We start from the raw sequence: 17,408 nt of genomic DNA on the forward strand, positions 1-17,408 counted from the left end.
CTTCCTTGTTCATCTCTTTCTTCTCCTTTCCTCCTCTCCTCCTCCTTCTCCTCCATTTCCCTAACCCCCTTTTTTCCTTCTTTCTCCTCTTTGTCCGCCTCTTCATCTCCTTTTCTCCTGCTGTTTCTTGTCTATTCCTCCTCTCCCTCATCCCTTTGGATGTTCATTCCATCAAGCACAGTGCTAGGTACGTTCATTTTATCTAATCTGAACCTTAGGACAGCTATGAAATAGCTATGAAGCGACTTAGCAGCAGCAGCAGCAGCAGCATAGTTATTTTTGTTCTGTAAAACATACACTAAAAACTGGTATGTGAATGACCAAACACTCTTGGTTAATTAAAAGTAAATTTACACTTTTTTTTTCTTTTAAATTTCTCAGTTCCTGTAAGCAATCTTCACTCTGGGTAAAAACTCTCTCTTTTTCTCAGGATTTTTTCTTTTGAAATTGTTCTAACAATTATTCAAATCATGTTTATTGCTTCTTTCTGATGTTAAAACAATATATAATCATTGCAAAAAATTAGAAAATGTAGGAAAGCAAAATACAATCAAATTATAACAATAACCAGGAATAACTAATAATTTGACTTTGTAGGTATAGATGAGGGCTAGAAAAAGACTAGTTTATCCTTAAAAGGAAAGTATTGACATTGTCCACTTACTATGTATGTGGGCCATCCATATTACCTGTTTTATTCTTTTATTCAACACATGGGATACCTCATGCCTCATCAGTGTGTGGCAGAGTACATGTACAGTGAGGTTAGAACAGTGAACAAGATCACATCCTCATTCAGAATCTGCAGCCTGGTTGTACCTATTGAATAAAAAAAAATCAAGGCAATTTTTTAAAATGGATTTAGTCTAGAAAGATTTGAATCAAGACATCTAAACTAAGACACTGGGAAAAGTACTTGTAAAATATTGCCTGTTCAGTTTCTCTCTATGTGGAGTATAAGGAATGCTTAAGATGATTGGGTGTGGTACTCCCACGTCCCCCTGTGCTGTGCTGTCCTGAGTCATGAACTCTCAGTTATGTGTTCAGCTCTGCGACCCCATAGACTGCAGCCATCCAGGTTCCTTTGTCCATGGAATTTTCCAGGAAAGAATACTGGAAAGGGTTTCCATTTCCTCCTCCAGAAGATCTTCCCAACCCAAAGATCGAAGCTGTGTCTCTTGTATCTCCTGAATTGGCAGGCAGATTCCTTACCACTGCACCACTTGGGATTCCCTGGTAGCTCAGATGGTAAGAATCTGTTGGCAATGCAGGAGACCCAAGTTATATCCCTGGGTCAGGAAGACCCCCTGGAGAAGGGAATGGCAAGCCACTTCAGTATTCTTGCCTGGAGAATTCCATGGACAGACCATGGGGTCGCAAAGAGTTGGACATGATTGAGCAACTAACACTTTCAGTTTTTCTTTACCACTGTAGCACCTGGGAAGCAAAAAAAATTTTGAAAGAGAAAATATAAGAAACAGATTAAACTCATTACAAATAATACTCAATTCTGAAAGATTAAAATAATTCATTAGTAATTCCACACTATAAGGCCTTGCTAAAATGAAGTCATTATTTCTATGATTTTGATTTCTATTTGATCTTTTGTATATATATGCCTTTTTGTAATGACTCTCAAAATAAACTTTAGTGTGAGTAGGGTAAAAAGTACGTGTGAAACCACATAAATTATTTTTATTCATTTTCCCATACATTACAGACAAATCTTCAATTAATTACTAGCATGTAAAGATAGAGAACCCAATGATATCCTTTTTAAAATTAGTTTAATGGGTTTCCCAATATTTGATTAAAAAGTAAGAAACAAAAGCATATTTTAATTATTTTTATACAGGTACAGTCTCTAAAACAATTTTGAAAGTGATATAAGTTTAAATTTAGGTCAATTAAAATTTTTCCTCTTATATCTGCAAAGTTTTAAATAAAAGATGCAATATGCATCACCTAGACAGAGATTATAAATAAGTTAATCACTAAAGAACATAATTTGGTTCTAAATTACATATTTCTGATAAAATAAAAGTACTTCTTCCATTTCTTCTCTTCATTTTCTATCTTGTAATCACAAAACAATATCTCTCATCTGAAAGCCTCAAGAGCCAGCTATCAGTAATGACACTGCAATCATTAGCAAACACAGAATTCTGGAATATGCTTCCATTTCCACCTTATGTCCAATAATATCAAAAATCAAATAATCTAAGGTTTTAGAGAGTGTGCAATGGTACTCAAAGAGCAAGTTACAGTCTACTTTCCCCATTTCTACTCTGACCGCTGTTAGTATTACTAACAAGACATCCAAGGTCATTGAACAGACTGAACAATGCACCTTGAGGCCTTAATAAGTCCACAAAGTCTCAAAGGTTGTACCATGTAAAAGTCAAATAATTAAACACTGATTACTTACTGTTTAAAAAAAAAAAAAAAAGAGACAGCTGGGAAAAGTTGGATTCGGAAGGTCTAATTTCACAGGGAAGATTTCAGTGAAAATTAAGCCTTTGACTATATTCTGCTTGACTTGATTTGAAAGAAAGGGATGCTAAAAAAGGATTATAAAAGGTATTCAATACTGTCTTTCTGCAGCAGAGCTTTGGGAGGTGACGAATAGCCACTGGTAATTCATTCAGTCATCTTCCCCCCAAACAAAATTTAGATTCTCCTTCAAAATTTGGCTGCAATTCTTTGGTTTCATTATTCTTTCAAAATACTAAACCTCCTTCCTTCTGCACTCTTGGCTTCAGTTGAAATGTTTTAGCTTCCTAGAAACAGCTAATTTCTAGTAAAATTTACAAACATAGCAAAGTCCATTTCACCTAACACTGTTTTATTGGTCACACATAAAAAAGTTAGCAAGTTCTAAATATTGAGCTATTTTCAACTCTGCTGGCATTTAAAGGTAGAAACGTAGTGATCTCTTTTAAAAATTGACAATTTATTACTTGATATTTGATTTAAAAAACACAGGCAGAGACTGTTAAACAATTTTGAAAATAGTATAGGTTTAAATATTTTCATTCAGGACAACTAGAGTTCAGAATATATTTAAGTGCTCTTACTTCTGGTCCACCCTTACTCCCAGTTTATTCCAGTGACTAGTATGAAAAAATGCCATAGATGACACGAGTGCTAAAATTCATTTTCTTTCTGAAAGTCATCTCAGTTTTTAACCCTCTCATTTCACTCTCCTTGGTATAGGAATGCATTTATTTCCATTAAATTGATGAGATTAAGATTATGTAATCAAAATAGTTATACTTGTTAAAATCTACTTAATATGTTTCTTGGAAATATGATCAATGATCTAATTATAAGAACATATAAGATTCTTTGTTTTCTTATTGGTCTAAAACTACCTATGCTGAATTTATCCAATATTTTCTTGTTCAATTTTTCCATAAAAAGCATGTCTATTTTTATTGGCAGTGAAAATTAGTTTGGATTTTTAATGCCTTCTGAAACACAAACATAAGTATGTGAGCCTATTCATAGCTATCATGGTATAAACATTTCAATGGATTAGATAAACTGCAGGAACTATTTGTAGCAAGGACTGAGAAGCAAAGGAGAGTTGCGAATCATGTATGAGCTATTAAATAATTAAACATCATTGAAGATTTTATTGATGAAACTGTTGTAGTTGAAAGGAAAGTTTGAAACATAAATATCTAATAATAAAATATGAAGCATTTTTACTTCAAAGAACATCATTGATAGTATTGGTTTTTTATTAATTTTATTTTTTATGAGAAATGTTAAGAATAGTAGTGGAGTTAAAGATGATCTTAGCAGCTAAACTAAAATTTTATAGTAAAAATAAAATCATAAATCTATAATTGTAAAATAGTATTTTTAAGTGCTGACATTTTAAATCAGAAAAACATGTTAAATACTGTAAAGTGTAACCATAATTGTAAATTCAGAGTTCACCCAATATTTCCATTTTCTTCTTTTGTGATAAGCTGTTCTCATTCCAGGTTAAAGAAACCACTGTTCAATGGTGAACTCCCTCCTGAAAGACAAGTGGTTTTCCAGGAATGTTTGTATCTGTTCAGTCGTTCAGTCATGTTCAATTCTTTGCGACCCTGTGGACTGTAGCACACCAGGCCTCCCCGCCCATCACCTCTGGAGCTTACAAAAATTCATGTCCGTTGAGTCAGTGATAGAGTCAGTGATGCCATCCAACTATCTCATCCTCTGTCATTCCCTTCTCCCACATGCAATCTTTTCCAGCATCAGGGTCTTTTACAGTGAGTCAGTTCTTCGAATCAGGTGGCCAAAGGATTGGAGTTTAGGCCTTCCAATGAATATTGAGGATTGATTTCCTTTAGGATACACAGGTTGGATCTCCTGGCAGTCAAAGGGACTTTCAAGTCTTCTCCAATGCCACAGTTCAAAAGCATCAATTCTTCGGCACTCAGCTTTGTTTATAGTCCAACTCTCACATCCATTCATGACTACTGGAAAAACCATGGCTTTGATAAGACAGGTCTTTGTTGGCATGTAACGTCTCTGTTTTTTAATTTACTGTCTAGGTTGATCATAGCTTTCCTTTCAAGGAGCAAACGTCTTTTAATTTCATGGCTGGTCACCATCTGCAGTGGTTTTGGAGCCCAGAAAAGTAAAGTCTTTCACTGTTTCCATTGTTTCCCCATCTATTTGCCATGAAGTGATGGGACCAGATGCCATGATCTTCATTTTCTGAATGTTGCGCTTTAAGCCAACTTTTTCATTCTCTTCTTTCACTTTCATCAAGAGGCTTTTTAGTTCTTTACTTTCTGCCATAAGGGTGCTGTCATCTGCATATCTGAGGTTAGTGATATTTCTCCTGGCAATCTTGATTCCAGCCAAGCATTTCACATGATGTACTCTGCATATAAGTTAAATAAGCAGGGTGACAATATGCAGCCTGACATACACCTTTCCTGATTTGGAACCTGTCTGTTGTTCCATGTCCAGTTCTAACTGTTGCTTCTTGACCTGCATACAGATTTCTCAGGAGGCAGGTCAGGTGGTCTGGTATTCCCATCTGTTTAAGAATTTTTCACAATTTGTTATAATCCACAAAGTCAAAGGCTTTGGTATAGTCAATTAAGCAGAAGTAGATGTCTTTCTGGAACTCTTCCTTTTTTTATGATCCAATGGATGTTGGCAATTTGATCTCTGGTTCCTCTGCCTTTTCTAAATCCAGCTTCAACATCTAGAAGGTCACGGTTCATGTACTGTTAAGCCTCCTTTGGAGAATTTTGAGCATTACTTTGCTAGTGTGTGAGATTGTGCGGTAGTTTGAGCATTTTTTGGCATTTCCTTTCTTTGGGATTGGAATGAAATCTGACTTTTTCTAGTCCTGTGGCCTCTGCTGAGTTTTCCAAATTTGCTTGCATATTGAGTGCAGCACTTTCACAATATCATCTCTTCGGATTTGTAATAGCTCAACTGGAATTCTATCACCTCCACTAGCTTTGTTCATAGCGATGCTTCCCAAGGCCCACTTGACTTCGCATTCCAGGGTGTCTGGCTTTAGATGAGTGATTACACCATCGTGGTTATCTAGGTCATGATGATCTGTTTTGTATAGTTCTTCTGTGTATTCTTGCCACCTCTTCTTAATATCTTCTGCTTCTGTTATGTCCATACCATTTCTGCCCTTTATTGTGCCCATCTTTGCATGAAATGTTCTCTGGGTATCTTTAGTTTTCTTGAAGAAATCTCTAGTCTTTCCCATTCTATTGTTTTTCTCTATTTCTTTGCATTGATCACCAAGGAAGGCTTTCTTATCTCTCCTTACTCTTTTTTTGAACTCTGCATTCAAATGGGTATATCTTTCCTTTTCTCCTTTGTCTTTAACTGCTCTTATTTTCTCAGCCATTCATAAGGTCTCCTCAGACAATCATTTTGCCTTTTTGGATTTCTTTTTCTTGGAGATGGTCTTGATCACTGCCTCCTCACAATGTTGTGAACCTCCGTCCATAGTTCTTCAGGCACTCTGTCTATCAGATGTTATCCCTTGAATCCATTTGTCACTTGCAGTGTATAATCGTAAGGGATTTGCTTTAGGTCATACCTGGATGGTCTGGTGGTTTTCCCTACCTTCTTCAATTTAAGTCTGAACTTGGCAAAAAAGAGTTCATGATCTGAGCCACAGTCAGCTCCGGGTCTTGTTTTTATTGACTGTATAGAGGTTCTCCATCTTTGGCTGCAAGGAATATAATCAATCAGATTTTGGTATTGACCATCTGGCGATATCCTCATGTAGAGTCTTCTCTTGTGTTGTTGGAAGAGGGTGTTTGCTATGACCCATGCATTCTCTTGGCCAAACACTGTTAGCCTTTGCCCTGCTTCATTTTGTACTCCAAGGCATAATTTGCCTGTTATTCCAGGTATCTCTTGACTTCCTACTTTTGCATTCCAGTCCCCTATAATGAAAAGGACATCTTCTTTGGGTGTTAGCTCTATAAGGTCTTATAGGTCTTCATAGAACCATTTGGCTTCAGCTTCTAGCATTATTGGTTGGGGCATAAACTTGGATTCCTGTGATATTGAACGGTTTGCCTTGGAAACGAACAGAGATCATTCTGTCGTTTTTGAAACTGCATCCAAGTACTGCATTTAACATAATTTGTTTCTTCTCACTATAGTGAAAAATTTGTTTCTTTTTTAAAGAAAAAATATAGTGTAAAAGTGATATTAAAATGCTTTTTACAAAGAACTAGTAGAAACATCCTCTGTACCAATAGGCCTTTCGCTATTTTCTTTAAAATATTTCAACCTAAATTTTGAACATTTTCAGAGATTGCAGATATCAGCATGGTCATGGATGCTAGATGCAAAAGGAGAGTTAAATGTTTCTTCTGTGATGCACAAAAGTGGGAAAGTGAACACTAATATCCCTTATGAAGAAAGAGAGCCATTGAATTTTACCAAGTAAGCTGGTATGACTGTAAATGGATTCCTATTAAAGAAAATTGCATTGGAAATCCTTTGCCTGAGTGACTTTCAGAAAAATACTAAGGCAAACAATATGCTTGGTATCTTTGACACTTCTTTAGCAGAAAGAATGGAAGAGGAACTAGGAGTCAGAAATACTTCACTTATTATTGTATTCTAGTCTTATCTCCACACTTACAGCCTCTACTTTAACTTGCTAAAATAAAAATAGCAATCTCCAAATTTTTATAGAGTTCAAAATGACATTTTCTTGGTTTATGTCCTCTTTATACTTTTGATTCAGCTATGAAGGCACAAAGTCTCTTATTAACAATTATTTTATTCTTGAGGTTAGCATTAACTAACTCAATAATGTGACCCATAATCCATAAGACACATGTATTCTGGAAGAACTTTTAAATAATAGTTACTAGTTACTAAAATTTCTTTCAGAAATCATAATTGGTGTTAATATCAGTCTGGCTAACTTTGTTATTGTTCAATCATTCAATTGTGTCCTACTCTTTGCAACCAGGTTTCCCTGCCCTTCACTATCTCATGGAATTTTCTCAGATTCATGTCCATTGAGTTGGTGATGTCATCCAACCATCTCATCCTCTGTCTTGGTAAAGATTAATCAAAAGCTAGAAAAATTCAAGTGCAAGCAACTTTGTCTTGATAAATTATAACTCCATTTTGCCAAGCCTGTTTCTTTAAATATATAATATTCAGGAGAAAAACAATCATTGACTTTATATTCATATATTTTTTTAACATCAAAATCTTTGTGACAGCTAATTCATAACTAATGACACATCTTTTCATTTGAAAATATCTATATTCATTTAAGTTTTTATTTAAGCAACAAGGAAATAAAATAGCCTTAATAATTTTAAGCACAAAAGAGTTCAAAGTTACTCTGTAATCCAAGAATCTGGGTAGCAGCATAAATTTCTTGAAGTGTTTTTCAGATAGGGATACAAAAATATCAGACTCTCAGTGGTATTGAAATTGTATGTTTATTAGATCACAGAGAAATTATTTTGTCTGAAAGAAACAAAAATTCTGGGCAGTAGTAGCTGAAACAAATACAGAGTTATTTATTTTTTCTCATGTCAAGAATCTTAAAATTGCTGCTGTTAGTAGATAAATGTTATAAAAATCAATGTAAGACTTTCTGTAGTGGTTCTTAGAGAATTCAGTGTAGACATGGAGACTTCGTTAAAGGTTGGAAAAATAGGTGAATGAATAAGGGATAAAGGACTGCCAGTCACTGTCTATCACTATATCCCAGCAGATGTCTGCTTATATCTCACGATTCAGACTCCCTTGTGTGTTTATCACTCTCTGTTGAGGAAGATGGGGGAGGAAGCGTTTCATTGTGTTTTGGCTCATTTAGCCTATAAAATGAAGGCAAACAACAGAGGAAAAGTTGAAATGGGTGTTTGATTAACTTCATATAGTGCTTGTCCCATTTGTTTTATTTTTCTCTTGTAAAAAAATTAAACTAATGAAACATTTTTAAAACTTGGCAAATGGAATATGAAAATCTCACATTTCAATATCATTAAGAGAGCAAATATTTTATTCTAAGCTTCTATATTCACGTGTTTTAAAATCTAGTCATGCTACAATGTGATAGTTTCCTTTTCTTTTACAATGTGTCATAATGCTTTTCAACACTTGAAAATAGTCATTTTAACCAATATTTTTAGAGGTTGTTTAGTATGTGGATTTATCTGTTTTCCTAGTAATTTCATATTACCAATGCATTGTTTCTATACGTTTCTTCATTTCCTGGTTGCTCTTATTAAGAAAATTACAATTTAAAGCATGTTAAGAGACTTTTCAAAGATTATTTCATAGCTGTCAGTGAGCAAATGCAGCAAGAGCCAGGGGTGTGTGGGTCTCTCAGCCGTGTCCAGCTCTTTGCAGCCCGGGGGATGAACTGTAGCCTGCCAGGCTCCATGGAGATTCTCCATGTAAGAATACTGGAGAGGATTGCCATCCTCTCCGCCAGGGGATATTCCCAACCCAGGGATCGAACCCAGATCTCACGCATTGCATGCCACCAGGGAGAGCCAGGGGAAGTGTCATCAAACTGATGCGGGATGCACCTTATTTAAAAACTGAAGGATTCTGAAAAATAAAGGCTGAAAAACATTGAAGTATATTAACACAGAAAATAAAAATGTCATCTTATAGAATGTTTTCTAGAAAACCGTCATACTGGCTGATTTAATTTCTGTTCTGACTAAATTTGGAAGAATAAGCTTGGTAGCCTCTCAAAGTTTCTTTAGAGCCTGTGGATCTCTGGTCATCGTTTACTAATTTATGACTCCTGTTCACAGGTTACGAGCACCTTTTAGAGAAAGTGATTCCTTTATATCTAAGACTCTTTAGAAGTCAATAATATTATGATATAATACAGATTTTATGTTAAAATAATTGTGTTTTTTGATAATTCCTTTTGAGTTTTAAGTTACAAAAGAAAACAAAATATCATCTATGTCTAAGCATATAAAGCATTCATAAAAGGAAAAGTAATAAAAATTATCAAGAATGCACGTTGAAATTAAACACAGTTCTTCCAAAATTACACACTAAAAGATTTCACTAACTTGAGAATTGCAAAAGAGAAGTCATGAATAGAATGTAACAACCTGATAGTATTTAAAATAATTCCTACTCTAAATAATAGGTTAGATGAAACCGTCAAATGGCATTGTATGCAACCCAGTGGGAAGGTTTTCTATAATACAGCTCTAAGATTAGATACAAATGGAGCTATTACCATGGAAACTATTTTTGAGGCTAATAAAAGTGTAACCAATATGAACTAAAAAATACGTACAAAGCCCCATCCAGACGGTAGATTTTCCCTTCTTAGTAAAAAGTCATTACTAAAAGAAAAAGCCTTCAGACATATAGATTCCTTTGTTGTATAAAGAACACTTGTTTTCAGTTGGTTTCTTCTTCTTCTTCTTTTTTTTTTTTGGTGGAATGTAAAGCTTCCCTTCAGGGTAAAAGTGAGATTTATCCTAATGCATGAAGGGAGGAAAGGGTTTAGAGAAAGTGAAATTTGTGGAATGCACACACTTTTAAAATATAGATTCTTTCCTATTCTAAGCATAAATCATAGTTTATAAACAAGATCTACTGTTCCCTCCTTTCTTTTAAAGCAGATGAGACTATAACACAGTATTGGTAATTTATTACTGCCCGGTGTGGGGGGGAACTTTTGTAGTCTATTTTTTCTGAAAGCTTCTCTGAAAATTATTTCCCATCACTTTTACTTTTGAAGGCAAAATATATTTTATTTATGATGCCATTTAAAAAGGAATGTTAATTTTCAAATACAGTTGTGAAAGGAGCCTAGGTGAGGATTTGCAATGGAAGGCATTTTTACAAGTACTTTAGAAAACTGTTGAACCTCAGTCTACTGCAATGATAACTCTTCAGAAATGATACTTACTAATCAAATATTGTTTCACAAAATGAAATGTAATATTCTGATTAAGGCAAGAGAATAAAGGCCAAATATGAGAGAATTCAGTTTGATTAACTAATAGATCATTTCTAAAAAAAATAAGTGAATAGTCCACTGAACAGTAGAAATTTGTGTCCTTCTATACTGCTGGTCTATTGGCAGTGTCATAAATATTAGCATTTAGTTTCTCAGACATTTTCCTTAGCATCCCAGTATTTCTCTACTTTGATGTAAAAGTTTCCCGACACCAAGCTTATGGTGCCTGACCAGGCTAATTAAAGAAATACTACATTTCTTATTAAAATAGGCACTATAATCCATGTTAAAACAATTCATTGGACTGGCTTTTGTTGAATATGAATGATCTCTGGGTTCTTCAAGCACAACTGGCAGAAAATACACAAAGATGTTGATATCATAGTTTCAAGTCCTTCACATTGGTACAGACTGCCTCAAAATGATATCAGCTTGGTCAATCTGATGTAATTACAATAAACAAAGATATGTGATCACTCATTTTTAGGCAAAGATAATAAAGCAATGGACAAACTGCGGGAGATGGTGAGGGACAGGGAGACCTGGTGTGCTGCAGTTCATGGAGTCACAAAGACTCGAACACAACTTGGCAACTGAACAACAAAATAAAGCAACGAACCTGTATAGAGGCGGAATTCTGTAATAATATATATAAAAATTAGAAAGCTGAAAGACCTCAGGCTATGATCGATGTTTTCATACTGCTCTTAAAATTTGCTAGGACCTGTGGCATCACAGTCATTCACAGTTATATTTTGAGCACTTAGTGTTCAGGTACTGGGGTTGGGAATGCAGTGGTGAGTAATGTAAAATCCTTGAGTTTATGGTGTTTTGAAATTTTCTAAAAGGAAGTACAGTTTTAAGTGAAAATATGTCATGCACCTTATATGTTGGTAATGGAATAAAGACATTATTATTTGCTGTTTTATTTAATCGTAAAAAACTTGTAAGCTTGTATTAGCTCATTTGGGGTGCTCTAACAAAGTACCCAGGCTTCCTGGGTAGCTCAGCTGGTAAAGAATCTGCCTGCAACGCAGGAGACCCTGGTTCAATTCCTGGGTCAGGAAGTCCCCCTAGAGAAGGGATAGGCTACCCATTCCAGTATTCTTGGGCTTCCCTGGTGTCTCAGATGGTAAATAATCCACCTACAATGCGGGAGACCTGGGTTCAGTCCCTGAGTTTGGAAGATCCCCTGGAGGAGCACATGGCAACCCACTCTAGTATTCTAGCCTGGAGAATCGCCATGGACAGAGGAGCCTGCTGGGCTACAGTGCATGGGGTTGCAAAAGAATTGGACAAGACTGAATGCCTAAACACAGCACAGCACACCAAAGTACCAGAGACTGGACCTTATAAACAACAGAAATATATTTCTTATGGTTCCGGAAGCTAGAAGACTCAGATCATGGTGCCGTCATGGCTGATTTCTGGTGAGGCCCTCTTCCAGGTTACAGACTGCCAACTTCTCCTTGAATTCTCACATGGCCAAAAGAAATGAACAGCAAGTTTTCTCCTGACTCTTATAAAGGCACTAATTCTGTGTATGACTCCACTCTCATGACCACATCTAATCCTAATCAACTCTCAAAGGCCCTACCTCTTAATACCATTACAAATGGGGATCATATTTTAACATAAAATTTGGATACACGAACACTAAGTCCACAACAAAGATAACATTGATATTTCTATTTTACAGTTCAATGACAGAGGATGAGATGGCTGGATGGCATCATCGACTCAATGGACACGAGTTTGAGTGCACTCTGGGAGTTGGTGATGGACAGGGAGGCCTGGCGTGCTGCAGTTCATGGGGTCGCAAAGAGTCAGACACAACTGAGTGACTGAATTGAACTGAACTGAAAATGAGATAGAGAGAATGATTATATAGTCAAAAATCTGTGTAAAACAGAGTTAGAATTTGAACTTTACATAAAACTATAAGTACAACAAAACTCTATAAACTACACCATCTATCTATCTATTGGTCTATCTAATATTTTTGTCAATATTTTTAAAAAACATTTCTTTGCCTCTAATGGGAAAACATATAAACAAAAAAACCACCATGTGATTAGTAATTGCTACATTAACAACTTGAAGATAAGGTGTTATAGTTCAGTAATAAAATATATGTTCATGAAGGACCCTTGACAATTACACAAATGGAAAATAAACTTCAATGTATAAAAAGTAATTGCTAATTGGGATCTTCTATATAGAGAGACTCTCCTATCTCATGTATTCAAGTATATCGGTTCAGCAATCCTTCTCTCTTTATCATCAAGTTCAAACTTCCTCATCATTATACAAACACATTGTTATTCCCACTAAGTTAAAAAAAAATTAATGACCTTCCTTTCTCCTCCAATGGTCATTTCTCTGTTGTTCTTCATAGATAAACTGCTTATTATCTTTACTCCATGTTTCCACTCTCTTAGGATTCTCCTACAAACCCACCATAAGTTCTCTCAACTTTGGACCATTGCTCTCAAAACTGGACCATAAACAAAGCTGAGCATAATTGTTGCTAGTGACTGCCATGTTGCTAAATCCATGTGTCAATTCATGCTTCTGATTGAGGACATTTGCTTTTGACTTTTCTTCCTACTTTAAACTGCCTCTTCATTAGACGTTAATTAAGTTACTACTTATTCCCTTTATCTTTTCTCCAATGTCACTTTCCCCATGAAGCATTCTTAAACTGCCTTATTCAAAATCTTCAGCCAACCTCAAGCTCTATTCTGGCACACAATCTTACTTTTGTCTACAGTGTTTATTACCATTTATTGCTTTGTTTACATATTTATTTTATTACTCAAGCAATCCTTAACAACAAAATAAACTTTATGAGAACAAGCATTTTATCTGTCTTGTTCACTGTTGTAACCCTAAGCCCTAAACACTGCCTGCCACATAGTAGTTGTTGAATGATTGAAAAGAAAATCAGATAATTACTGAGAATATATTAGTGCTATTCACTTGCTAGTGCTGCAATTACAGAGTGAACAGGACAGATGGGATTCTCCTCTTAAAAATACTAATGATCCAGTTTGGAAAAAAGACATTAATTCACTCAATTTCTATACAACATGAGAAATTCTGTGAGCAATATAAACTGGGAACCTGTAGAAGAAGTACTGACCCCAAAATCAAGGCATCAAGGAAGGCAGTGATACCAGACCAAAGAAGAGAGTGATGACTCCGGGAGCTGGTGATGGACAGGGAGGCCTGGCGTGCTGCGATTCATGGGGTCGCAAAGAGTCGGACACGACTAAGCGACTGAACTGAACTGAACTGAAAAACAAGTAGAAGTTATACTTTAGAAGTGAGTGGCAGGGGAAAGAGCATAAGTCAGGCAAAAGAAATGGGTTCAAGTGAGACTGGTAAGTTGGAAAAGCTTTAAAAAGTTCAGTATCCACTGAAGCACAGAGTATGAAATAAAAGTGATAAAAGAAGAAATGGAGTTATACAGTCATTAAGATTAGGGGCTCAGAAGACAGATTGTTTGAAGCTGCACTGTGTCATTTTTCTTTACTACACTGCAGCCGTGAAATTAAAAGACACTTACTTCTTGGAAGAAAAGCTATGACCAACCTTATGGCAGAAAGTGAAGAGGAACTAAAGAACCTTTTGATGAAAGTGAAAGAGGAGAGTGAAAAAGCTGGCTTTAAACTCAACATTCAAAAAAGAAAATCATGACAACTAGTCCCATCACTTTATGGCAAATAAATGGGGAAACAAAGGAAACATAGACTTAATTATCTTGGGCTCCAAAATCACTGCAGATGGTGACTACAACTGTGAAACTGAAAGATGCTTGCTCCTTGGAAGAAAAGCTATGACCAATCTAGACAGCATATTAAAAAGCAGAGACATTACTTTGCTGACAAAGTCTGTGTAGTCAAAGATATGATTTTTCAGTAGTCATGTATGGATATGAGAGTTGGACCATAAACAAAGCTGAGCACCAAAGAACTGATACTTTTGAACTGTGGTGTTGGAGAAGACTCTCGAGAGTCCCTTGGATTGCAAGGAGATCAAAGCAGTCAATCCTGAAGGAAATCAGTCCTGAATATTCATAAGAAAGGCTGATGCTAAAGCTGAAGGTCAAATAATTTGGCCACCTGATGTGAAGAACTGACTCATTGGAAGAGACCCTGATGCTGGGAAAGATTGAAGGCAGGAGAAGAAGGGGACGACAGAGGACGAGATGGTTGGATGACATCACCAACTCAATGGACAAGTCTGAGTGAACTCCGGGAGTTGGTGATGGACAGTGAGGCCTGGCATTCTGCAGTCCATGGGGTCGCAAAAAGTTGGACACGACTGAGCGACTGAACTGAACTGAGTTTAATCATTTTATGATTTTTATCATTATTTTTACAAGCGAATACTTTTCCTGTTTCCCAGAGTCATTTCCATGACATTGAATAGAAAACTATTGCGCTGGCTTTGTCTTAGTTTAGGGAAAAGTGGGGTTAGGTGGAGAGTGGGGAATTGTGTACTATCTTAACTAAAGTACTTGCTGAAAACGTAATTTACCTATGGAGATGTGTTTTAGGAGAATGTTTGTGATAAAATATATAACATAGAGCAAGTAATTAAAACAATACAAGCAATGACTGTAACCATGCATAAACATATATTATTCTTATATTTGAATGAATATATTGTTGCAGTATGTAAACTTTAAGTGGTCATCTGCTGTTTGTTCAAATGAAGTTCTGAAACAGTGTGAACAGTGTACCTCCCCCTCTTCCACACCTACAAGTCTTTTCCTGTTCTAGAAAAGAGACACTCTAAGTTTCAATGCACTTGAGAGCCTGAATCATCGGAATAATTACCTTTATTCTCTAGCAAAAGAAAAATATTTTAAAAGAGATCTATGATTGACATATATCTGCATTTTTTAAAAAGATAGACAAAAGAGATATTTAGTGTAATTATTGACTTTCGCTGCATGACACAATATGAGGTGTTAAAGGCCCAAATCCTGGAGATGTAAGATATTGCATACTCTTATTGCACACTCTTTTCTGGTCATTTAGAACACAATCTTCACTTACTATTAATTTAATGTCAACTGTGTAAGTAATCATCAGTGAAATTTAGCATCTATTTCTAGGAGGGCAAGAAGGGTTATTTTTAAGCATCATTAAATCCATTGTGCTTGCTCTTGTTCATTTGATGCATTGTCTGATTTTGGCACAAAAATGTCAACAGGTGTAACAAAATTTAAATGGACGCATGATGCCAACTGCTTCTCTAACTTTGGCAAGAGAAAGGACCTCCTGTAAGAAGAGCTGCCTCCTGAAGCATTTTGTTAGCTGTCATTGGCTGGAACTCATGTCATAGTATAAGACACCAGCCAACTTATGAGTAGGCAGCCTGCCATCTAAACAGATGGGCATGGGCTTGGCAGCCAATAGGCCAAGTATATACAGCAAATATAGGTAACAAGGCTTCGTTTGCAACTGATGTTGCCAAGAATTCTTTTTGTCTTCATCTAATATAAGCTCTTAATCAGTTTTTTAAGGCATAAATGACATTATATACTTATTCTAATAAATGTATCAATATGTTTGCTTTGATTAGTTATTAATAAAGTATTAAGAAAAGTAGAGAATTAAACAAGAAAAAATTAAAACAGAAACTAAATCTATTAAAAATTGGGTTATAGATTGATATGTTATATGATCATATGATGAAAGTAAAACTTTTATAACATCTTCATTGTCCCTTTCAGTTGAGTTTGTTTCAGTTTAGTCACTCAGTTGTGTCCAACTCTTTGCAACCCCATGAATCACAGCACGCCAGGCCTCCCTGTCCATCATCAACTCCTGGAGTTCACTCAAACTCATGTCCATTGAGTCGGTGATGCCATCCAGCCATCTCATCCTCTGTCATCCCCTTCTCCTCCTGCCCCCAATCTCTCCCAGCATGAGAGTCTTTTCCAATGAGTCAACTCTTCGCATGAGGTGGCCAAAGTATTGACGTTTCAGCTTTAGCATCATTCCTTCCAAAGAACACCCAGGACTAATTTCCTTTAGAATGGACTGGTTATATCTCCTTGCAGTCCAAGGGACTCTCAAGAGTCTTCTCCAACGTCACAGTTCAAAAGCATTAATTCTTCAGTGCTCAGCTTTCTTCACGACTTTCACTTTCTTCCAACTCTCACATCCATACATGACTACTGGAAAAACCATAGCCTTGACTAGACTTTAGAGCACCATTATTCTAAGGACATGAAAAAATTTGAGGGTATTTTTGTGATAGACCCTAAAACGAGATTCAATGAGTTACAGGCAATTTAAATGATGAAAATAATGCATAGTACTCTTTAAATAAAAACTATGAGGTAAGGTTCCTTGCAAGTCTTACTGTTGCTGCTTTTCTCAGTGCTTAATAAATGCTCAGCAAATGCTTGTGGAATGAATGTATAGTCAATATAACTTGATAATCTAACATCTGCTTATTTTGTTTCAAACAAGTTCAATAAATATATTACTTAAAACATTAGATTAAAGTGAATTGCTTGTATCTCTGACCACAGTGAGAGGGCTTTAAAAATATTCTAGATGTATGGATATTTGAATGAAATTTATGCTGACCTAAAAGTTGCATTTGAAAATTTTGTCCGTGTCAAATATAATGGATTGAACTCATGTTTATTTCAAATGTATGCAGACAGATACAGAAATAATTATATCCATAGGTTAGTATACACACATGTATTTCCTAGCTCTGTCCCCAGACGTGTAATCTAAGCAGTGTGTGTGTGTGTTAAGTCACTTCACTAGTGTCTGTCTCTGAGACCCTATGGATTGTAACCCACCAGTTTCCTCTGGGATTAATAAGGAGTTAATCTTATTAAATAGTTGAACTGGGATTAAGTTCAAATTTCCCTGTTTCCTAAGTGCTTGCCTGTGTGAGT

This window comes from Capricornis sumatraensis, chromosome 2 (assembly GCF_032405125.1).
Source record: "Capricornis sumatraensis isolate serow.1 chromosome 2, serow.2, whole genome shotgun sequence".
Lineage (NCBI taxonomy): Eukaryota > Metazoa > Chordata > Mammalia > Artiodactyla > Bovidae > Capricornis > Capricornis sumatraensis.